Raw genomic sequence first — 26,079 nt, forward strand, 5'->3', positions numbered from 1 at the left:
TTTTCCTTTTAAAATTACCTAATGAAAGAGTAATCTCGACTCTCTCTTTCCTACCTGCACATTCAGTGAAACCACAAGCATGTGATATCAACTCACATCCCTCCATTAAAAGACATAAAACAAAAGTCTCCAAAGGACTTCCCAAACTACCAAACCCTACTACCATTTTTCTTGGCTTCTTAAAATATAATGGTAAATGAGCCCAGGTTGTAGAACTGACTACTTGAGTTTGATCTGGCCCCATTTCTTGAAGTAAGTTACTTAACTATTTTAGTTTCTTCTTTTGTAAAATAGCAATAAAAAGGGTACCTTAAAGAGCCCCTCCACCTCCAGTTAGCCAAACTCCAGTGAAATACTGACTCCCATTGCCCTTGGTGTGGGTAGGGCCTATGATCTGCTTCTAATCAATGAAATCTGGCAAAGTTGATGAAATGCCCTGCGATTGCTACTCTAGGTTACACCTTCCACCTTGCCAACTGATCCCCTCCCTTGCCAGCTTTGATGAAGTAATGAGCTGCCATATGGAGTGGCCCACGTGGCAAGAAAATGAGGTTGGGCTCTGGCCAAAAGTCAACAAGAAGCTGAAGGCCTCAGTCCTGCCAGGAACTGACTCTGACAACCACCATGAGCTTGGAAGCAGATCACTCCTCAGTCAAGCCTTAAAGACCCTAGCCCTGGCAAACACCTTCACTGCAGTCTTGCAAGAGACACTGAAGTAAAGGAACCAGCCAAGCCACACTCAGAAATTGTGAAATAACATTTTTGTATTGTTTTAAACAGCTAAGATTGTGGTAGTTTCTTACTTTGCAAGAGTATTCCACATGATAGGAATACTATGACAATTAAGCAAGAAAAAAATGTTAATGTATTAGTATTATGTTCAGCAGATAAGTAAGAATTCAATAGACCCCAACTGGGTAGCTTAGTTGGTTAGAGCATTGTCCTGATAATCCAAGGTTGCAGGTTCAATCCCCAGTGAAGGCATATACAAGGATCAACCAATGAACGCATAAATAAACAAAAATGTTTCTCTCTCTTCCCCTCTTTCTCTCCCCCTCTCCTTTCCTCTCTCTAAAAATCAATAAATAAAATTTTAAAAAAGAAAAAGAATTCAATAAATAACCCTAGCACCCCTTCTTGGGTTCTTCCTTCTTTGCTAACTCTCCAGTGTTCGGTGGGATCTCAACCATCCCTCCCTACCCTTGTTCAGTAGCTCACCTACCACCATGGCTACAGTTACCACCAGTGCTGATTCCCAAATCTAGCCCAAATCTCTCCACAGACCTGAGTTATTTATCCAACCTCTCTCAAACTACAAATTTTCCATATGCATTTCATTATTATTGTTTCTAAAACTGAACTCCTATTTTCTGCCTCCTACCTATTGTTCAATTGTTTCTATTTGTTGATGGAATCTACGTTTAACAAATCTCTCAAGTGCTATACTAGGTCTTTCATCTTCCTCACAAGATATATATATCAGTAAGTATTTATGTCCAGTCAATTCTAACATAAATATTTGCTATAGATTCTTACTTCTACTGCCTTAAATCAAGCTCTCATTGATTCTGGATTCTTACAACCTGCTCCTTATCACCTCTATCCTTAGTCTACCAACTTTCACACTAGCTTCAAAGAGACCATTCTAAATTCTCAGCTGATCAAGTTTTCTGCTGTTTTAATCCACCTGTGATTAATTTTTTTACAGCAGCTGTATTTTATAAGTATTTACTATATTCCAGACAACCATTCTAAATGTTTTATTAAGTGAAATTCTTTCATTTGATCCTCAAGAATCTTTGAGATAGTATCATTCTCATTTTACAGATTAAAAACTAAGAATTAAGGACTTAATGTCATCAGTTATCAAACCCAGGCAGTCCAATTGTACCTTCTCCTCCCTTTAACCAGTACAAAAACATCTAATAAGACAGCGAAAATTATATGGTTTCTTCCTTTCCACCACAACTTAACTATTCTCTTCCTCCCCACAACTCCCAAACACCACATCACTCGAACTCCTTGAACAAAACAAACTGTTTAAAGTCTTTGGGCCCTCATCAGAGCTCTTTTTTCTCTATTTAAAATCCTACTCCCCACCCTACTTCCCAGCCCAACACATTGTTTTACAGATTTAATCTCAATCATATTATTAACTGTGCTGTGTACTTTGTCTTTCTAGGCTTGCATATATTTTGAAGTTTCTGTTCATATTTCTCACCTCTACTGAATAACAAATTTCTTTAAAGCAAAGGTTATGTATTCCTGAGAACTAGCTCTAAAATATTTTCTGAATAAAAATGAATAATTCTATACTAGTAAAGGATTATTCCATATCCTTGTTAAAACTGCTAAGAAGTCATATGCTTGACATCTACCAATTTCTTCAGGTTGTTCTCAAAGAAAGAGCCCTAGATTTTCCAACATCATGATCTCCATGACAATAAGGCTCCCTCTCATTAATCAGCCCACTGCTACTATTTATGCGTGATTCAAATATTCTACAAAGGCAGCCCCAATGACCTGACCCAACTAAAGAGATACTAAAGTTCCACCTAGCTAACATATATGTTCCTATTATACTACAGATTAGCACTAAATCCTTTTATTATCCTCATGCGAGGATATGTATATTGACTTTAGAAAGAGAGGGAGAGGGAAGAGAGAGAGAAACATCGATTGGTTGCCTCTGCATGCTGCCCTGACCACAGATCTAACCCCGCAACCTAGGTATGTGCCGTGACTGGGAATCAAACTTGCAACCTTTTGGTGTATGAGGTGACACTCCAATCACCTAAGCCACTCAGCCACGTATAGCACCAAGTCTTTTAACAAATAAAGGAAAATGGCTAGGTGGCCAAAAGATTAAAGTGATAAATATAGTTGATTTTCATAGCCTGCAAGTAACAAAGTTGGGTCCCTGACTAACAATAAGCATGGTCCCCTGCCAACCCATGTAGGGGTAAAAATATTATTAGAATTCACTAAAAGTTTGAGTATTTCATACCAGATCATGACCCAGCATGTCCTGACTTATATTACTTAATAATAATCATCTCTTTACAGTATTACAAATGCTTCATAAACATTAGTAGATATCCAAAAAGCATTGCAACTTGTAAATTCACAATTTATATACTATCTTCCAGGGTTTTGTTTTTTAATCTAAAAGATATACATTTCTCCTATGCTTATTTCCATAAAGTAGATTCCTGTAAGTAAAATTGCTGGGGGGTCAAAGGATTCAAGTATTTTAAATTAGAATTGATTCCTTTACCAATTTATATTCTTCAGGCAATACACTTGGTCAACCAGTTGACTAGATCATATTTTTACATGCTTGCTAGTATTATTTAAATTCTATTTAAACACTGTCTTTGATTATTACTGAGTTGGAACTTTAGCCATTTGCTTTATCATTTGAGCCACTTCATGCCTCATACACCTCTCCCTATATAAGTATTTCCCCAGAACAATTTGAAAGTAATTTGCAGACAGATATCTTGTGTTTGCTAACAGCCAGGATTTTCTCATACATAACTACAGTACATTTATCAAATCATTAAATTTAACCACTGATGGAACATTATTATCTAATTCACAGTCCACATGCAAATTATTGCCCCAGCAACACCTGTGTTCCCCCTATTCCGGATCCTATCCAGAGTCATGTATCGGATTTAGTTGTAAAATCTATTTTCTTCTTTTTGGAACGGTCCATCAATATTTCTTTTTCTTTTCATTATCTGGGTCAATAATGTTCTCAATCCATCAGAGGCTTTAGAAATTATTAAGAAGCAAAAATGACCTCAGCACCATTCCTCTGTTTCATAGTACTTATAGTAAGTAAAAGATATTCTGATAAGTTGTAGCAGCTACTATGTGCACTGAAACAAACATGAATCTCTTACTCTGACAGTCACCATAGAAACAGCTCAGCCTAAGAAACCACAATCATTAACAATGCTGACAAAAAAGCCAAGTGAACAAAATGTATTTGAGAATTAACCTGTCTGTAATACTTCATGAACAATGTAAACAATTTCAAGGATAGTTTTGATTACAGTGGCTCTAGAACTTTAAAGTTTTGGCTCTATTATCTAAGCACACTTGATACTACTATTTGTCCTTTAGCCTGTGTTTAACAGTTTCTAAGTGAAGTTAATGACAGGATGGAATTGTTGACCTATCCTGAAATGACATTCCATGTTTTCATCCATTATGTATTGTCTATGGCCATCAGACAGGCAGTTTTAACCAGAAACCCTCTTCTGAATTTTCACTCTCTACATCCCCATTTAATGTAAGCTACTACTAAGGGACTACCCTAGAATAGCATTAAAAAAAAAAAAGCCTAATAACATCACTCAACATTTCCCCACAGGTCTACTAGCAATGGTTGTCTGTGAGTAAATGTCAGGCTTATGACTATAGCCACAGGTTACTTGTATTTATTCCACATGTCTGAAGTACATGGAACATAAAATAATCATGGTAACACTTAAGTAATTCACTGAGTCATTATACTCAGTTGTGTTGTAGGCATTATTTTACTTATTTTTCTTAACATGTAAGATATCCTTATCACTGCTTCCTTTTGCAGATGAGGAGTAGCATTCTGAGATTACTTATCTTACCTATAAAGGCCAAACTTTGGTAAATAAAAGTTCCAGAGGTTTAAAACCAGGTCAGTTAAGAATGTTCACTCAATATAAATATCATTTGAGAATCTAGTATGTGCTGGGCATTTTCTTAGCTTTGGTAATAAAATAGAAAACAGTATGAAAAAATTGCCTTCAATCATGAAGCTTACATTCAGGCAACATGCAAATTTTATATCTATATACAAACTCTGTAATAACTTCCAGAAAGTAATTACAAAAAAGATACTTATCTTTTAAAAACAATTCTAATATATATGCTTGCATGTTTGTTTTATTCTTTAAAGATACTGATATTGTTGGCTTAATGAACTAAAGATTATACTAGCTACATGATACACTCACAATTCCTTCTATGAGAAAAGTTAGCTTTATACCATCAATCAAATGGCCAAATTGTGGCACAAAAAAAAGCTCAATTATTTTGCAAAGATGTGTAGCAAAAGAGCATTACAACCAGAGTTGAAATCCATGATCTAGGATAAAAAGAAAAACATGAGTGTATTGCTAAAACATACATAATCACCTTCGATGACTTCACATTTTACTGTTCCCTTTAGAGATTCCATATTTTCCCCTGCCAATTTTACCACTCTCTACAACCACTTTTAAGTCTTTATTTTTCTATATACTATACAAAAACTGTTCTAAGTAAGGGGGTGGGGGGGATGGCAGAACACTTTGAAATGTGACATGGTAAAGTTTTTTTCTTTTCTCTTTTGTCTTAACAAGGTCAAACGCATTATAAAACAAAGTTGGATGTGTAAGAAATGGTGTAGGGTGGGGGCAGCAGTGAAAAAACTACCCCTGGATCAACAGTAAGTCCTTTTTTCTATAAAAAAACCTACAAGAATCTAGATAAATAAGTATGACTCCTCCTCAGTATGACTACCAACTGGCATCACCTACATATCTAACTTCCCAAACCTTTCAAAGGGGCCAATTCCTACTGCTCTTCAGAATTTTCTTTTTCTTTTTAGTGTAAGATTCCACTTTTCTTCTTTTATCCTACCTTCAGTATTTTTTTTATTCCCATTCCCCATACCCTCCCTTTGGCAACATTTAGCTTGTTCTCCATATTTATGGTCTGTTTATATTTTGTTTTACTTATTCATTTGTTTTTTAGAGGTTAGACATAAGTGATATTATATTATAGTATTTGTCTTTTTCTGATTTATTCCACTTAGCATAATACCCTCTAGGGTCCATCCATGTTGTCACAAATGACAAGATTTCATTCTTTTTTTATCACTAAATAATATTCCAGTATATAATTGTGGGAGCTAAAGTAGGTTAACACTTTTGAGTAGGTGAATCAAGAGTTTATTCTTGTATTATCTATTAATTTATTTCCAAACATTGTAAATGTACTTTTGCCAACCCCTGTGTACACACACACACACACACACACACACACACACACACACACTCCACATCTTCATTATCAGTTCATCTGCTGATGGGCATCTAGGTTGTTTCCATATCTCTTTGTTATGACTACTAATGCTGCAATGAACACAGGAGCATACATACACACACACACACACACACACACACACACACACACACTCTCACTCTCTCTCTCTCTCTCTCTCTCTCTCTCTCTCTCTCTCTCTCTCTCTCTCAAATTAGTGTTTGGTTTTTTTAATAGATACCCAGAAGAGAAACTGACAGATCATACAGCAGCTCTATTTTTAATTACACACACTCAAATTAGTGTTTGGTTTTTTTAATAGATACCCAGAAGAGAAACTGACAGATCATACAGCAGCTCTATTTTTAATTTTTGACAAATCTCCATACTGTCTTCATGGTGGCTACAATAATTTACACTCCCACTAACAGTGTACAAGGGTTCCCTTTCCTCCACATCCTTGACAGCACTTATTACTTGTTGATTTACAGATGACAACCATTGTGACAGGTATGAAGTGACAACATTGTTTTTAATTGATTTTAATTGGTTTTAATTTCCATTGCCCTGGTGATGATGTGCGGGATCCTTTCATGTTTGTTGGTCACCTGTAAGTCCTCTTTGAAGAAATGTCTATTCATGTCCTTTCCCCATTTTTAAATCAATATTTTTGTGTGTGTTAAGTTGTGTGAACTCCTTATATTGTATATTTTGAACATTAATCCCTAATCAGGTATACCATTAGTGAGTATTTTTTCCCATTCAGTAGGCTGTCTTTGTGTTTTGTTGATGGTTTCCTTAGCAGTGCATAAGCTTTTTAGTTTGATCTAGTTCCATTTTTTGTTTTCCTTGCCAGAAGAGACGTAGCTAAAAAGATATAGCTAAGAGCAATGTCCAAGGGTTTCCTGTCTATGTTCTACCCTGGGAGTTTTATGGTTTTAGGTCTTACATTTAAGTCTTTTATCTGCTTGAGTTTATTTTTAATCTATTTGAGTTTATTTTAGTATATAGTGTTAGAGTGTGGTCCAATTTCTTCTTTTCTGCACGTGTAAGTCCAGTTCTCCCAGCAACAGTTATTGAAGAGAGACTATCCTTACCGTACTGTATACCCTGGACTCTTTTGTCACAGGTTAATTTACCATATAAGAGAGAATTTCTTTCTGGGCTCTCTATTCTATTCCATTGATCAATAGTTCCATTTCTATAACAGTAGTATAGTGTTATAATTATTGTAGCTTTATTTTAAGTAGTTTGATATCAGAGAGCTTAATACCTCCCACTTTGTTCTTTCTCAAAATTTCTTTGGTTATTCAGGGTCTTTTGTGGGTCCATATAAATTTTAGGACTAGTTGTTCTAATTCTGAGAAACATTCCTTTGGTATTGTAATAGGCAATGCACTGAATCTCTTCATTGCTTTAGGTAGTAAGAACATTTTAATATTAATCCTTCCAATCCATTAGCAAGGTATATCCTTTCACTTATTTGTGTTCTTCAATGTCCTATAGTTTTCAGAGTACAGGTCTTTCGCCTCTTCATATACATTTATTCCTATGTATTTTATGCTTTTTGATGCAATTGTAAACGGAACTGTTTTCTTAATTTCCCTTCCTGATGTGTTCCTTGACCGGAATATAGAAATGCAATAGATTTCTAAACGTTGATTCTATATCCTGCAACTTTATCAATTCACTGATTAGTTCTAATTTTTTGGTGACATCTTCAGGATTTCCTATATATACCACCATGTCATCTTGCAAAGAGTGGCAGGTTTTATTTCTTCCTTTCTAATGTGGATGACTTTTACTTCCTTTCTTGTTTCACTGCAGTGGGTAGGACTACCAATACTATGTTGAATAAACGTAATAATGGGAATCCTTGTCTTGTGCCTGATTATCACCATTGAGTGATACTAGCTGTGGGTTGTTATATGTAGCCTTTATTATGTTGAGCTATGTTCCTTCTACACCCACTTTGTTGGGAGTTTTTTATCATAAAAGGATTCTGAATTTTTTCAAGTGCTTTTTTGTGTCTTTTGAGGTGATCTATGATCTATGGTTTTTATTTCTTATTTTGTTAATGTGATTCATCATATGGATTAATTTACACGTGCTGAACCATCCTCGCATTCCCTGAATGAATCCCACCTGGTCGGGGTGTATAACCCTTTTTGGTTCTGCTGAATGCATTTTGCCAATATTTTGTTGAGAACTGTTGCTTTTATGCTTATTGGGATATTGGCCTGTAACTTTCGTTTTGTAATTATCTTTGCCTGGTTTTAATATCAGGGTGGTGCTAGCCTCCTAGAATGAGTTTGGAAGTATTCCTTTCTCTTTGATTGTTTTGAAATAGTTTTAAAAGGATAGGTATAGTTAGTTCTTTGCTTGGTAAAATTCACCTGTGAAACGACCTAGTCCTGGATATTTCAAGTTCTTTAAGTAGTATTCCAATCATTGCTAGTAATTCCTGTGTTTAGATTTCCTGCGTCTTCCAGGTGCAGTCATGGAAAGGGATATAATTACAGAAATGTATCCTTTTCTTCTGGATTTGCTGGACTTGTTGGCATAAAATGGTTCTTAGTATTCTTTTATGATTCTTTGCATCACTCTGGTATATCTGTTATGATTTTCACTGTCAATTATTTATATGGGCTCTCTCTTGATGAGTTTAGCTAATGGTCTGTTCATTTTATCTTTTCAAAGAACTAGCTCTTAGTTGCACTGATCTTTTCTACTGTTTTCCTTGATTTCTATTCCATTTATTTCCACTGTGAGCTTAACTATTTTTCTCTTTATTTTTTATTTTGTTTTGTTTTTTCTAGTTTCTTTAGGTGGAGAGTCAGATTTTTTATTTAGGAGTTTTCTTGTTTCTTGAGGTAGGCCCGTATAGCTGTGATCTCACATTGCATTTATGGCATCCCATAAATTTTAAAAAGGTATGTTTTCATTTTGACTTGTTCTAAGATAATTTGTTTAGTTTTCATGTACTTGTTTTTTTGCAGTTGATTTCTAGTGTCATGCCATAGTGGCTGGAAAAGACGCTTGACATTATTTCACTATTCTTGAATTTATTGAGGCTTGTCTTGTGGTCTAATACGTGATCTATTGTGGAGAATGTTTCATGCATGCTTGAAAAAATAAGTGTTTTCTGCAGTTTTTGAATGAAACGTTCTACAAATCTCTATGAAGTCAATCTGGTTAACGTGACATTTAAGGCCATTATTTCCGTATTAAGTTTCTATCTAAATGATCTATCCCTTGATGTGAGTAGGGTAGTATAAAATCCCCTACTAGTAATGTATTACTTTGGATTTCTCCTTTTTTGTCCATTAGGAGCATCTTTATGTCCAATCTTTATGTTTTGTGAATAGCTATTTACAATTGTTAACCTCTTCTAGAACTGAGTCCATTATAATTATTTAATATCCCTTTGTTTTTACATTTTACATTTATTTTGTTTTAAAGTCTATTTGTCTGACATAAGTTATCACTACCCCAGCTTTCTTTTCATTTCTATTTATATGGAATACCTTTTTCCATCTCTGTACTCTCCATCTGTGTCTTTTTACTTTAAGTGTTGTCTCTTGCAAGGTGCTTACAGATGAGTCGTGTGTTTTTTAAATCCATTTTGCTACCTTGTCTTTTTATTGGAGCATTTAATCCATTTACATTTAAACTAACTATTGATATTTATTGCTATTTTGTTCACTGTTTTTATACTTCTCTGTTCCCTTCTCCTTCTCAATCTCTTGCCTTGTGCTTTGCTAGTTTTCTTTACTGTTTTGTTTGGGCTACTTTTTCTTTATTCTTTGTATATCTTCTGTAGCTTTTTGTTTTGTTGTTACTAGGAGGTTTATGCCTGTCATTCTATACCTACAGCAGTCAATTTTAATAAGGCATTTAAGGTTGAATATATTCCATAAGGTCTATATTTTGATTCCTCTCTCCACATTTTATGTTATTGGCACATTTTAGATTTGTTGTGTTGTGTACCTCCTAAATACTTATTGTCATTTGAGTTGCCATTTACTACTTTCTTTTTTGACCTTTCCTTTTAGCAGGTTTTTAAGTTTCTGACTCCTTGTATTCATTAAAATTTGGCTTTACCTGTAAGACATTTTCCTTTCTCGTATTTTCTTATTCTGGTTATGGCCTTTCCTTTTCTGCTTAAAGAAGATTCTTTAACATTTCTTGTAAAGCTGGTTTAATAGTGGTGAATGCCTCTCCCCCACCCACCCCCGGGAAATTCTTTACATCCCCTTCAATTGTGAATGATAATCTTAATGGATTATTCTAAATTGGAAGTTCCTTTCTTTCAGTACTTGAAACATTTCTTGCCACTCCATTCTGACTTATAAAAGTTGTTGTGGCGAATCAGCTGATAGCCTTATGGGGTTTTCCTTGCATGTAATTCATTGTTTTCCCTTTGTTTCTTTCAATATAATCTCTTTAGCTTTAACTACTGCCATTTTAAACACAATATGTCACGGTGTGGGTCTATTTTAGTTCATCCAATTTGTAACTCTCCATGATTCCCGGACCTGGACATCTGTTTCCTTTCCCAGGTTAAGAAACTTTTCAGCCATTATTTCTTTAATAAAGTTTCTGTTCCTCTCGTCTCTTTCTTTGTGGGATCTCTACACTGTGAATGTTTGAGCACTTGAAATTATCCCAGGTGTCCCTTAAACTATCATTGTTTAATTCTTTTCTGCTGTTCTTATTGTTTCCCACTAGTCTGTCTGCCAGGTCACTGATCCATTCTTCTGTAGTAGCCAATTTGCTGTTTACTCCTTCTAATGTGTTTTTCAGTTCAACTATTGTATGCTCTAGGTGTGCTTGGTTCCTTATTATACTTCCTAACTGTTGAAGTATTCTCAAAGTTCCTCTACTCCATTCTCAAGTTTGGTAAACAGCCCTACGAACGCTCCTTTGAATTCTTAATCAGGCAAACTACTTATCTCATTTCCTTAGGGTTTTTTTCAGATTTTTCTTGTTCCTTAATTTGAGAGAGAGTCTCCTTTTAATTTTGTTTGACTATGTTTGTTTTATGAATTAGACAAAATAGCTATCTCTCCCAATCTTGAAATGTATTCTTATGTAGAAGCAGCCTCTGTATAGGCTGCATGTGCCAGGTGGCTCTGACAGGCCAGTAGGAACCAAGTGGGTACCTAAGGCCCTACGAGTGGCTCCAGGTAGGGAAGCCAGGTACGGGTACTAACACCCTGTTGATCCTGCTCCTTTTGTTTCGGGTCAAAATGGACAATATGTCCAGGAATGAGCTGCAGCAACTTTGTAGACCAGTGCACCTGGACAGACCACCACCATAGAGGTGGAGAGGGATATAAATAATGATGGTCACCAGCACGTCCCGCCCTCAAGAATTCCAGCAGTTCCCAAAGAATTTCCTCACCTCTCCAGCCTTCTCTATACAGTCTCTCTTGTTTGTTATACAGAGAGTGCTCTTGTGTAGAACCTCTGTGTGAGGCTTTATGTACTGAGTAGTTTTGATAAGCCAGTTGGAGCCCAGCACGCACTTGGGACACTTGGGACACTGGCCTGAATAGAGCTCCCGCCCACTCTATGGAGTGCCTTGTAAACAATGGCACTCACTGATTCCTCCAGCCCAGGGTGTCCCCACAGCTCTCAGAGGGATCTCTGAGCTTCCCAGCTTTCTATTTGTCTCTTTCTTATTTGTTGTTCAGACACTATTCAGTCAGCCCTCAGTTGTCTCACAGCAGTACCTGTACTCTATATATGTGTATGCGAGTATCTGAGTTTACTCATGGGCGGGGGCAAGTTAAGCCTTCTCCTAAGATGCTGCCATCTTAGACCTTCCATAGCAAGTTTTTCAAATGAAAGGGAAGTCACCATTCAAAAACTAGCATAAACTGAGGTCAGGGAGAACAAGATTCCTTGCATCCATAAATAAGATCATTCCTGGCATTTTATAAAGGTTGGAAATTTGCCCTGGCTGGTGTGGATCAGTGGATTGAGCACCAGCCTGTGAACCAAAAGATCACTGTTTCAATTCCCAGTCAGGGGCACAAGCCTGGGTTACGGGCCAGGTCCCTGTATGACGGCAAGAGGCAACCACACACTGATGTCTCTCTCCCTCTCCTTCTCCCTCCCTTCCCCTTTCTCTAAAAATAAATAAACAAAATCCTAAAAAAAAAAAAAAAAAGAAAGGCTGGAAATTCTTCCATACCCTGAGTCACCTTCGCACTGCAGGGTTCTCTGAAAACTTCATAGGTAAAGAAGTATTACCTACTGTAGCTAACAAGAATGTGGCTGAGTGTGAACTACTGATAAAAGCCTCCTAAACTCTGAGACCTGATGGCTATGTGGGGACTATTCCAAGGGACAAGTATTGGTATCACAGAGGCCCACCTCACTCCCAGCATTGCTTTTCTCTACTCAGAATACACAATGAGGTGTACCTACATGTCAGGGACTCTGCTGCTACTGTTGGCAGCAAGGAATAGGATCTCAGGCCTGGAGTGAGAGATCCAGCAGGTCACCTGGTCTCCCACCAGACATTTAGGAAGAAGAGAAGGGCAACTCAGAATCTGGGAGTCACTAAGCAGAAAGTAAAACTTACTGTGTTGGCCTCCACCCCCAGCCTGCCAGGCCCATACCCTTCAGGTGTTTCCTCTGGTTCTAGAGCACAAAGCATGCCCACCACTCTGGATGGCCTATTCCAGATAAATGGGATAATGCAAGGCAGAAGTTTTCAAAGTACCTACACAACCTTGCCTTTAACCAACCGTGCCTAAATACTTAGCTATCTGGTTCTCCACAGAGAATGTTTGCCAGTTTCTGCCCTAAAGATTGAGCAACCACTGCCAATCTAGTGAGAACTGCACATACCTCAGTTACCACCAGGCATCTAGTAACCAAGAACTGAAGCCCCTTGGTGAACACAGGTTCTTTGCCACAGGAATACTACATTATAAAGAAAGAACAGCAACAACAGCAGGCAGGAAGCCCTCCAGGAGACAATTTCCCAACATTCTTTCTAACAAATAGGACTCTGGAAGAATCACAGAACTCAACTGTTCTCTGACTTATGGAGAAAAGGAAAAAGTAGAAAATCAAAAATTAATGAATCTTTCTATTACCTGCCCCATCATTTAATTTTAACATCAAAAGATGTGACTTTACTTTCCTAAACTAGTAGTGGGGACAGTGCTACAGCAGTGATTAAGGAAGGGCTACTGGCCTTTCTGAAAAAAATGAGTTCTTATGAATAGGCAAAAAACAAACAAACAAAAAAACCCCCACAAAGATTCACAACAGGCTAAGTGGATGAGTAAGTAATTCAAATGGTTAACAAATGTGAAACCTTTCAGGAATCAAGGAAAACAAATCTAAAAAAGACATTATTTTTCACCTATTATCAAGAAAGATTTTAACCTAAGATTCCAATATTTTCAACCTAATAGAAAAAAAGATAAAACACATACATTTTTAAAAATATATTTTAGCTCTGACTGGTATGGCTCAGTGGGCCTGAGAACGAATAGGTCATGGGTTCAATTCCTAGTCAGGACATATGCCTGGATTGTGAGCCAGTTCCTTAGTTGGGGCGTGTGAGAGGAAACTGATTGATGTACCTCATGCACATTTATGTCTTTCCCTCCTTCCCCCACCCAAAAAGTAAATAAAATCTTTTTTAAAAAGTTTAATATATGTAGATATATTTTAGAAATATCAGTATGAACAAGGAATTTTTCTCTTTCCATAAAATACATATTCCAGAGCCCACTGGAAAAGAAACACTGACAACCCTAGAACAGCAAGTGTCTATAGTAACCTGTCAATGAAGAATTAACCTTACCCAAAAAGACATGTGGCCTTTGCCCTTGGATATGGGAGGAGAACTTTAGGCATCTGGAATGTCCTGCCTGATCCGAGTGTCTGTCTATGGGCTATAGCATTGTGATTTATAGTGGGAGCGTGGGACAAGACATATCAGTTCTGATCTCTAGAGGAAAAGAAGACTAAAGACATTAAGTCGACCTCCAAGAACAGCTAGAGACTATAAAGGTGAGCTACAGGGATGGAGCCCCAATAAAATCTCTGGACATTAAGACTCAGGTAAGCTCCCTTAGATAGGAATACTCAATGTATTGTCACACATACTGGCCAATAGGAAGTAATACTGCCTGGGATTCTGAGAGAAAATGACCAGAAGTTAAGCATTTGGAATCTTTCTAAACGCCACTCTATGCGTATCTTCCCCTTTGACTGCTTTTAATTTTTATTTATATCCTTTCACTATAATACAGTTGTAATTTTAAGTACAGCACTTTTCTAAGTTTTGTGAGCTGTTCTAGTGAATTTTTGAACATGAAGGTGGTTGTGAGACCTCAAAATTTGTACTCAGAAAATCTGAAGTGAGGGTAACCCTGGGTACCACCAAACTGGTGGCTGGTATTCAAAGTGAGAGAGCAGTCTTGTGGGGACTGTTCCACTAACTCCAAAGCTAACTAAAATCAGGGCACACTCATGTAGTTTCTAAAAGGAACCTTTAGAGAAGTGGCTGATTCCAAAAGTCTGAAGTAGAAAAATGTACTAATCACAAAAGCCTTGAACATCTTAATGTGCCATAAAGCAAAAAAAGATATCAAGGATTAATGAGACCATGTCAAAAGGGCAAAGAAATCAATTTTAAGGGGCTTCCACTGACTAACATGGGACAGTTTGAGCATTAAAAGAATGATTACAAATAATTAAATAGTAGAAAATCTGTAAAATTAATATGTTCATAATGATACAAAAAGTGGGGGAACCCTCTAGGGTGAGTTAGAGCAGCAATCTATTGTAAAAACTAAAAACAAAAACAAGTAAGCACTTATCCTTTCTTTCCTACATGAACTGTACTTCAGGATAACCATTATTTGATGAAGGAATGTCCTTTTTTATAGAAAAAGTCCAGCTAATACTACAGACAAAACACAAATAACCACTGTGCAATGAAACACCGGACCTAGATATCAATAGGTGGTAAGTAATTAGAAGAAATTTGACAGACATATAAGGCTAAGAAACATGAATACATTGATAATTTGTCACTCTGCTATTGGCAAAAGTATCTGTGTTTCAACTAAAAGTGCAGTCCATCTACAGGCTATTCTTGCCCACCCCCCTCACAAAAAAATTGAACCTAAATCTACATCTACCTAACGTCACCAATTTATAAGTAAAATGGGCTATAGACAAAAAACATAAACAACATAAGGAAACAATCAGTTAAATTCAGAAATAAGCATTCTACAGAATCACCTAGTTCCTTTAACAAATGGCTTCATAAATAAAAGGGAGGAATAATTCTATCTATTAAAGAAGAAATGGGAGCTCTCTCCCCAGTCAGTGATAGTGTGGTTAAAGATGGAATCCAATGAAGGAAGACCTGGGTCTTCAGCACTGTCTGTGCCAGCCAAGAAGTAGCACTGTGAAAGCCTCTACAACATCTGCTTCAGACCCCCTAAAAATCAAGTGGGCTTGGATTTGGCCATTCGCAGTAGGAACCAGTTACAGGTTGATGGGATCACAAAGATGAGGCGAGGTAGTTGATGGATCCTGTAGTTCAACTTTGTTCCTAGATACAACAGACGCTGGGCTCATCTGATACCAGAGAAATGAAATTTCAGGAGACCAGAACTAGATCTGTTTCTTTTTAGAAACTTCTTTCCCAGCCTTGAAACTCTTTAGTGCTGTGATTCCTGGATATACAATAGATATTCACTGCATTCTTCTTTTATGTGTGAAGGTGAGGATGATTCTTCAAATTAAAGATGGAAGCTGACTTTCCTCACCAGAATGGTTTATAGAATCAACTTGCAAAAGTATTAAGAGACTGCAAACAAAGGAAAGAGTAAGATATTTTCATTTATCATCCTTAGATCCTTTGCTGGACTGTAAACTCCATGAAAGCAAGATAACTTCCTCATCCTTAACACCTGGCGTAGAATAAATGGTCAAAAAATATGTGAAATGAATCAAAATCTCCATTGATTTTATTATTTTTTTAATCCCTGGAAAACAGGAATCATTTGAATGGGATTTCAGCAAGATATTTACATGGAATAACTGGGATGTAAATTTTGACTCTGATGTAAAATGTATATATAGGTACATTAAACTATCAGGGTCCCAGTGAGTCTACTTAAAACTCTTAATGTCTCATTATGACGTCTAATCCTTTAAGAGACAATAAAGAATGACTGTGAAAAAACCCTATGTACGTGAGGATTACACATATAAAAGCCTTCTGATATTTAATAGGAAATCTTTTATTACAAACATTTTTACAGCCTTACTGCATGGATACTTATCATTAGTTTAAATTGCACATATAGTCAAGTATGGTTAAAAAGTCATTATTTCTGCTTTATATCTAATGTTGAAATATTCTCAGTTGTTTTGGCTAAGTAAAAGTACTTTTTGCCCTATATACTGTACTTACATCCATGAAGGTGTATTTAACATGCAAAGTGTATAGAGTACACATTCAAATATTAGAAGTCTGGTATACCTCACTGTGTTTTGGAATGAAACTTAATACTCCTACTTATACTAGAAGCATACGAATGGTCTGCAGCTCTCATAAATTCTGTTAGAATATGACACCTATTCTTTAGGTTAAGATTCCTCCATTAAAAGTATCAAATCAGTTTTAGAGTAGATGATGCTAACAGTCTAAGATTCAAAGATAATGAAGGAAAATTATCTCATAATATAGCTGATACTTACAATATCTATACAAGATTAAAATGAAACTTCTGGTAAAAATATCACTTTGAGGCCCTGTCTGGGCAGCTAAGTTAATTAGAGTGTTGTCCCAATGTGTCAAGGTTGTGGGTTTGATCCCTGGTCAGGCACATACAAGAATCAACCAATGAATGCATAAATATAAGTGCCGCAACAAATCCATGTTTCTCTTTTCCTTCCTGTTTCTAAAATCAATAAATACAAATTTTAAAAATACATCATTTTTGAAAGGTGACTATAACCTGTAATTAACTGATATTAGTGACATACAAGCACAAATTGTGCTGTCAGTTTATCCTGACTCCTTATGTTAAGAAAAATGGATTAAAGACCAAAAGGAGAACTTTAAAACTATAGAAGAGCAAAGATTTTACACTGGAGTAGACATAAACACAAAAAGGAAAGTGATAAATTTGTATGCCATGTGACATTTGTGTGTGACAAAGGATTCCATATAAATCAAGGAAATAATCAAAGACTATGAATGGGCACCTCACAGATGAGGACTCCCAAGCAGTTCACATGAAAAGATGCTTAATCTCACTACTAATTAAAGAGTTACAAAATAAAACAACATTGAGATAACCATTTCACTGCCATCAGATAGGCAACAATTAAAACCTGGCACTTCTACATGCTGATGGGTCCGGAGCAAGGAGCTCTCATCTGCACTGGTGGCAGTGAAATTTAGGTCATACTCTGGAGAGTGGTTTGACAACAACCAGTTTACTTGAAAATGCTTATACACTAACCCAATCTATGGGTATTACATTCTACAGGAATGCTTGGCATGTGTACTCATAAAGACATGTACAGAAAGTTCATGTCAGTATTGTTTTTAACTGTAAAAACCAAGAACCTGTGTCCATTAGAAAATGAATACATTGTATACTTGTAGTATTTGGTTGTTAAAATGAATACAAAAGATGTGTTATTATCTTGACTACATTTCAAAAATAATGATGAGTTAAAATGGCCAAGTGATATGTGCTATGTGACAAGATTTAGTTGTTTTAGAACATGAAAACAAAGACTGATATGTACACACACACTAATTAAAGTGTAAAAACATGTATGAGAATGATAAACACCCAAATCTGGCTTGTTTTACTTTGGAAGTAGTAAGAGGAAAATGGGGTTGAGGTATACACAGGGAAACCTTCCACTGTATCTGTAATATGTTCATTAAAATATATCAAAAGTGAGAAAGGTTTGGGTTTATTAAAGCTGAGTGATGGTCATTCATACATTTTTGATATGCTTGATATTTAATAATATTTTTAAAACTCTGGTGAGCCCTTGCTGGTGTGGCTCAGGTGGCTGGAGCATTATCCTGTACGCCAAAAGTTTGGGGGTTTGCTTCCTAGTCAGAGTGCATACCTAGGCTGCAGGTTCAATCCCCAGTTGGGGCATGTATGGAAGGCAAACAATCTGTTTCTCTCTCGTATTTATGTTGCTCTTTCCCTCTCTCTCTAAAACCAATAAATATACATAAAAAATAAAAAAAATAAAGGAGAGGTAAGAGGCATAATAACCAACTGTAATCTGTGGATCTGTTTGACTTCTGAATCAAACCAACTACTGTAAAAAGATATTTCTGAAATATACGAGGAAATCTAAATATGAACTGGGTATTAGATTTAATGAGGAATTACTATTCCTTTTTTTTAGATAACAATGGCATTTTAACTGTGAAATAATGAATTCTGAAAATTATTGTGTAAAATCATATTTGAGGTATTTTAAAATGGTACAGCAAAAACAAACAGAGGAAGAAAGGAAGGGAGGAAGGCTTAGTTGGGCAGAAGGATAGGCAAGACCAGTAAAATACTGGTAACTATTAAACACATAGGACGGATAGACTAGGTTCACTATTACTTTTGTATGTTTGCAAATTTTCATAAGACAGTATAAAAAATTTTACCATGATTTAAATAATCACATTCAATATTCATATAACATAGGTGGGAATCTACTATACTTCCTAGAAAGCAACTGGTGTGCATCGGGTAGGTAAGCAAAAATTTTATAAACATGCTTCGTCTTAAGGAAATAATTTACATATAGTTAAAGTACATAACAAGATCCTTCACTACTTCTTCAATTACTTGGCTAGTCATTCATTCATTCATATGGCAAGACAGGATATGGAATAATTTTCAATAAGGTTTACCACATTAATAAAAGAGTACACACAATATGATCACAAATATGTAAAAAGAACGCACGGAAAAAAATACCACCAAAACAGTAAAAAAAATCTAGTGGAACAATTAGCGGCTGCCAAACTATACCACCTTGCTGGTTATAAGCTGACCTAAAGTGAAGGAAAAATAATTGCTTTTTATAAAGGAAGAGCTTAAAAGACCTTTAAATTCCTATTTTGCCATTTATAAGCTGAAAGACTTCAGAAAAGTAACATATACTCTCTAAGATTCAATTTTCTCATCTAAAAAAATAGAAGGTCCGTCAATAGACATGTAGATAAAGAAGATATGGTTCATATATATAATGGAATTATTATTTGACCATAAAAACAATGAGATCTTACCATTTGCAACAACGTGGATAAATTTAGGGGGCACTATGGTAAATGAAATAAGTCAGAGAGAGAAAGATAAATACAACATGATTTCACTTATGTGTGGAATCTCAGACTCACAGATACAGAGAACAAACTTATGGTTGCCAGACGGAAGAGAGATCGTAGGGCTCAGTGAAAAAGGTACACGGATTAAGTACAGACTGGTAGTTACAAAACAGCCACCAGTATGTAAAGTACAGCACAGGGAATATAGTAAATAAAACTGTAAAAATGATGTATGGTGCCATGTGGGTGCTAACTTATTGGGGGGAATCACTTAGTAAATTATATAAATGTCTAATTAGTATGCTGCAGACCTGAAACTAACATGAAATACTGAGTATCAACTGTAATCATAAAATTAAAAAAACAAAAAAGTAGAGATATATTCCTTTCAGAGCTATGGTGGGCATATCTGTTATTCAAAATACAGGACTAAAGCAGTGAGGAGGGGAAGGGGGGAGTATGTATAAGTGAAACAAGACATGTCATGAGATGGTAACTATTAACACAAATGATGGTTACATATAGCTCATTATTCTATTGCTTATTTTTTAATTCCATAAGTAAATATAAAAATCTAAAACCAAAACTTACAGAACAATTCAAGAGGTTCCTCATCCCTGCAACAAATGAAAAATGACAGGCCTAGAAACTTCAATCAATAACCTATTTGTTTTGTTGTTTGTTTTCTTTTGAGAAATGTTATTAGCTACTTCACAAAAGCAAGTCTATTCTGGAAAAGATGGCCATAAAGAACCATTTCTACTCTGACACCTAACTATTAGCAGCGTGTCTATAAGGACACCATGCATACTGGAAATTACACATTCCACTCCCCTGCCATTCATGTTGGGCAAAAATTTAATTTCCCCCACACTATTAATCATTTTTTCTCATGTTGATGGGTATAAGTTATTGAAACACTTTCTGAAAATAGTCTTTCACTGTGGTTAAAACAAAGCTAAGAAATTTTCTTTGCCATAATTTCTCAGAGAATGCTCAACATGTTGTTAAGTAAATCTGAACAAAGTGTTATCACATCAGCTCTCAGCAAACAATATTTGCAACCAACACAGGAACATGAGCAGAATACACAAATAATGCCTAACACATAGGGACTTTGTGACCACCGTGTATCCATGACAAGGCATAAATATTAGGCTTTACTAAATAAAGTAAACAGTAACAATTACAAATACAATGAAAATCACAATGCCCTCTTAAGTATGCATATATGTACAGAAACATACAAATCAAATTTCCATTTTGCACCAACACAATTAATATTAAATATAAAAAATTATTTAAGGCTTTCTTATACCTAAACTACACTCAGTTTTAATTTTTCAGCAAAGATAATCATAGATATGATCAATGAAATTTACTTTTGAGTTAAAAGTTCCCCTGAATTGTCACTGCATTGACAGGAAAGTTGACCTAGATGACACCCAAAGTGCCTGTGTACTCAAGGTTCAAGGAGGTAAATTTTACGTATAAGGGTCTCACGCCATCTATTTATGGAAACAGACAAAACTGAGTCTCTGTCTTCAAAGACTATACAATCTAATATGGGTAACAAAATGTAAATAACAAAAAGCCAGGTGTAAATGGGAATGGAGTTCCACTGCTCTTTCTCCTTAAGTATGCACGCACTCTGTCCCAGACCAAATGGAATACCACATAGATCTTCAGCTATGCCTTAGCTGCTACACAACTGGAGGCTTTTTTTCTTTAAACCTACTTCTTTCTTGAGTTGTTATTTCAACCCTGGATTACTAATTTTTAGGTAGTCATGTCACAGCTTAACAGAAATACATTTGTTTGGTATGGGGAAGATTTTATTTCTATCTTTAATTTTTTTCATATTTCAGAGACACGAGAAAATGAAAATATGAATTTTTGTGTAAGCTCTGGTGAGATTCTAACTGAAAAATATGTTTTTTACAAAAAGATTTTATTTATTTATTTTTAGTGAAAACTTAAGGGAGGGAGAGTGAGAAAGAAACATCAATGTGTGACTGCCTCTTGTGCGCCCCCAACTGAGGACCTAGCCTGCAACCCAGTCATGTGCCCTGACTGGGAATCAAACTAGCGGCTCTTTGGTTCACAGGCTGGCACGCAAGCCACACCAGCCAGGGCTGTTTTATAAAATAAATAAAATGTTTCCCCAACTGGTGGGGGCTCAGTCAGTTGGGCACTGTCCCATACAGTGAAAGGTTGCCAGTTCAATTCCAGATCGGGACATATGCTTGGGCTGAGAGTTTGGTCCCCAGTTGGGGTATGTATGAGATGCAACCGATCAGTGTTTCTCTCTCAACATCAGTGTTTCTCTCTCTTTCTCTCCCTTCCTCCCCTCCTCCCCTCCACCTCTCTAAAAATAAATTAATAAAATGATTTCTAAAATGAATTAAATGCTCTATCTGGGTAACCTAAGTCAAAGTTATAAAATTTTATTGAATTACATCTTTTCTAGCCAATCCATGAGCTTCGTGGCTTTATTATGAAGTGTAAAAAAAAAAAAAAATTCCTAGACATGTATGTCTAAATTTCCATTTCTGAATCAGTAAAATGGTAATGCTACTACCTGCTTTCTATGACTTCTGTGGAAAACAAGTAAAATCATCCGTGCAAAAGGGCTAACTTAGCACAATGCATACCTTCACAGTAAATACTCCAAAATGTTACCTAGTGACAGGAAGTAACTCTGTGACTTAACACAAAGTACTAAAGAGTATCTATCGAGTGAACAGTCTCTCGTAAGCAAAAGTACTCTTAGGATACCACTAGCAATAAATAATGACAAAGCAGAGTTCAAAGAGTAACCCAGAAAGATCACATACAAGGAATTGTAGTTTATTAGCTAATGTATTCAAATGCTCTTTAATTGAAATCACCACCACTACCACCATCACCACCACCACATCATCATCATCATCTCCACCTTAAACATATCTTCCTGTTCAAACTGTACATGCCTCCTACTGACCTCTTTGGTTTTACCAATGGTAACCAACTTGGTTAAATACTGGTTTGACCAAGAAGTTTGTTTGGTTTTTTCCATAAGATGGCTCTAGCAGTGTTTAGTTGTCTTTAATTTCATTCTAAACAATTTTGTTAGACTGTAGCGTGACAGCTGTCACATCAACATGCATTTAAAAAAAACACACATCAAAACTGGTGAATTTTTGTGTAGCCATTTTAATAGTGAAGATGGAAGAAAATACACAGTATTTCTGGGATAGTACACTTTATTATTTTAAGAAAGGTAAAAATGCAACCGAAACACAAAGAAAAGATTTGTGCAGTGTATGGAGAAGATGCTGTGACAGACTGAACGTGTCAAAGTGGTTTGCGAAGTTTTGTGCAGGAGGTTTCTCGCTGGATGATGCGCCATGGTCAGGTAGACCAGTTAATAGCGATCAAATTGAGACATTAATTAAGAACAATCAACATTATACCATGTGAGAGACAGCCAACATACTCAAATATCCAAATCAATAAAGTTATTGGTGAAAATGAAAAATGTGTCTTCTATTTTATGGAAAAAACTAAATGAAGTTTCTGGCCAACCCAATATGTCATGCGAGTAAGTAGTTCCTGGCCCCAGTTCTAATAGTCACTATGTTCCCCTCTCTTCCATTTAATTCCCATTATGTTGCCTAATTCAGTGCTTACTACTGCATACCTGAACTCTGACAATACCCTGAGATTCTCCTAACTGCAAACTTCATCTCAAATTGATCTTGGAAGACACCACCAACTAAAAAAATCATAGGTACTATTTTTGTTTCATTTTATTTCTCCCCAGACTATAAATGCCTCATAACATCCACTCAGTTGTCTAAATTCCTTGGACTACCACTCCAGTTTTGCCCTTCTATGCCTGACTACATGAAGCTCTGTGCCATTAAACTGATCTCCCAAGAGGCAAATTAGCCTTGGTTTTTCGATGCCTTTACTCTTGTCATTTCATTACCTTCACTTTGTAACCAAGAATTCACAACCATTTTGATCCCTAAAATCTTCACCAATCTATCGGCTGTCAAAGATCTTCCCTACTAAGGCCCACACTTCAAATTTCAAATAATCAAATCACAGTGTTTGCAATCAGAACATATATCAATGGCTTACTACTGTTTTCCCCATGTGCCAAATGTCTTACACTCCCTAAACTGTACTGTGAATGGCTAAAAAAACTTGGCCATGCCTTATACCTCTCTTCAAACTACCACAGTACCTAACATACTACCTAACCACTGGAAAAATCAATAAAAGAGGCCAAGGCCATGAAAAGGACTAGAACAAGAACCAAAACTAAAATTAGAAAAGCAAAAAAAAAAAGGGTTCCATGAGAATCCACAGGAATATTGTATCTATTTATAAGAATGTATAGTTTATTTACATATTTCTATTACTTGCTATCAAAATATGATGGCCCAACATAGCTGAATTCTCTCCTCTTGTATGAAATTGTAAAAAACATTAAGCAAAAAGCAGTATTTGTAACTAAGCACATATTTGGTCATCCTGAAATAAAACAAAAAAATACTTAGAAGTAAAAAAACAAAAACAAATCTGAATTTTAGTCCACCTTTACTATAGGAAGGAATATTTACCAAAATATGTTAAACATACTATAGCAGTAATTAAAACTGGGGTTCTGGCCCATTCACAGAGATACATGGAACAGAACAAATGAAGACATATCTTTATATGCACACACAGATACACAATAATAAAATTTCAAATTGGGGGAAAAGATAAATTGCTCAAGCAATAGTATTATGACAAATGGCTATCCATAGCATGCAGAAAAATAAAGTCCATCTGAAATATCATTTTTTGCCCCTCAGATTGCAAAGTTCTGACAAGAAAACAGCACACTGGCACAGTTTTAACAAGAATGTATACTGGTACAACTTTTAAGGAGAGTTAATCTAGCAGTATGTACCAAAATTTAAAATATGCAAACTAGCGATTCTGCCTATGGAGATGTATTAGAAGCAAGTGATAACTAGACATGGGTACAGAGATATACATCCAATGATTTTCATTACACTATTGATTTTAACAATGAAAAATTAGAAAACTGACTATCAATAGGGGTTGGTCAAATAAAATATGATGAACCTATATGTGACATTATTTAGACATTTAAAAATGTTAGGTCTACACATATTGCTTACTAATATACTCATTAAGAAAATGTTACAGAATATATCATGTGATTCTATTTGAGGATTTTATTTTTATTAACTAGTGTTCAGGGATGTATATGTATTCACGAGCATCAAAGAAGCCTGGCCAATTTAACAGCAATCTTTTTAAAGATGGTTCTCTCTGCATGTGGAACTTTCACCTCAGTCTCCTTAAAAAACACATTTACAGTTGGGGGGAAATACTTATTTCCATTTGGAAAAAGAAAATAACCCTATATTTTATGCATTACAAAGAAGAAAAAAAAAACCTGAACATGCTGCCCTAGAGGAGCTGATGCAACTAAGAAAACAAGACCATCACCCCCCACTACTGTCCCCATTCTAACCCCCAATTTGGTGTTCCAGAGCAGATCTGCCTCCCTACTTTACCTGTCTGCTCTAGATAGTCATTCATATTTAGTTTTCCAATTGTTATCTTTATGTACACCTAAAATAGAGAATAGAACTGTGAAAAGAACATGAGATTTGGGATTATAAAACCTGTAATTCAAGTCCTGTCCCTACTACTGACCATGAGACCTTGACTGACCTTATCCAAATTATTTTGATTATAAAAAGGAAGGAAACTACCTATCTCATAGGGTCATTGTGAAGAAGTAAAAAAGCATCTACACATATATAGAAGAGCTATGCAAACCAAAGTGCAATAGAAACATCAGTTACTATTAACTAATCCAGACCTCTGTCCTAAACTCAGGACTGGCACTTAACTGATGCTAAATGTGTCCAATTAGAAATAATACAGTTAACTTCAAACTCAACATATCCACATTTCAATTCAGTGTTTTTCCTTTAAAACTACTCCTTAACTTCTTTTGTCAACAAAACCTATCATTCTCTTGTTACTCAAAGCTTCTTTTTTCTGTTTAAATACTATTCATTTTTTTCTTTATAATCCAACCCCTCATTTTCAAATGACATATCCCTTATTTTAGAGCCTGAAAATGTTCCTTACTGCCTTTAAGGCTCCAACTCTTCCTGAACACTTGTACCAGTTATAGCCATGGCAATCAGGCTGCTTCCTCCTCAGGTATCTTCCCTAGAGCCTTGCTGTTGCCCATAGGAGGCCACAAACCAATGGCCCATCATGCTCTGTTGTTTGTTTTCTTTGCAGTTACCTCTACTGACCTCAGTTCAGTACCCAGATGACTTCCCTTATTTCATTATCTGTCTGCCCCTTTAAGCATATAAATTTGCCAACTCTAGCATAAAGCTGATTAACAATACAATGGCAGACTCTGGGGCAAGATTTACCTGTATTTGAATCTCACCCCTCTCACTGAAGTTCAGATAGCCCTTACACAACAGTTCACCAACTATAAAGTGAAATATAGCCTTTTACAGTGTGGATGAAAGAGATAGAAAGGATATATTTCAGTTTTGTTCACAATGCAAGGAATATAATAAAAGCTTTAAAAATGGTGGCAA

At 35.9% G+C, this 26,079-nt stretch overlaps 1 protein-coding gene across 3 annotated transcripts in view; it reads right to left on the minus strand.

The window, feature by feature from the left end:
- Nucleotides 1-26,079, minus strand: part of RB1CC1 (RB1 inducible coiled-coil 1) — a 97,612-nt gene that overhangs the window by 67,204 nt on the left and 4,329 nt on the right. The gene's annotated exons all lie outside the window — the stretch shown is intronic.

The sequence above is a fragment of the Pteronotus mesoamericanus genome, unplaced genomic scaffold (genome assembly GCF_021234165.1).
Source record: "Pteronotus mesoamericanus isolate MK-2021 breed Mesoamerican mustached bat unplaced genomic scaffold, CSHL_Meso_final scaffold_54, whole genome shotgun sequence".
Taxonomy (NCBI): Eukaryota; Metazoa; Chordata; class Mammalia; order Chiroptera; family Mormoopidae; genus Pteronotus; species Pteronotus mesoamericanus.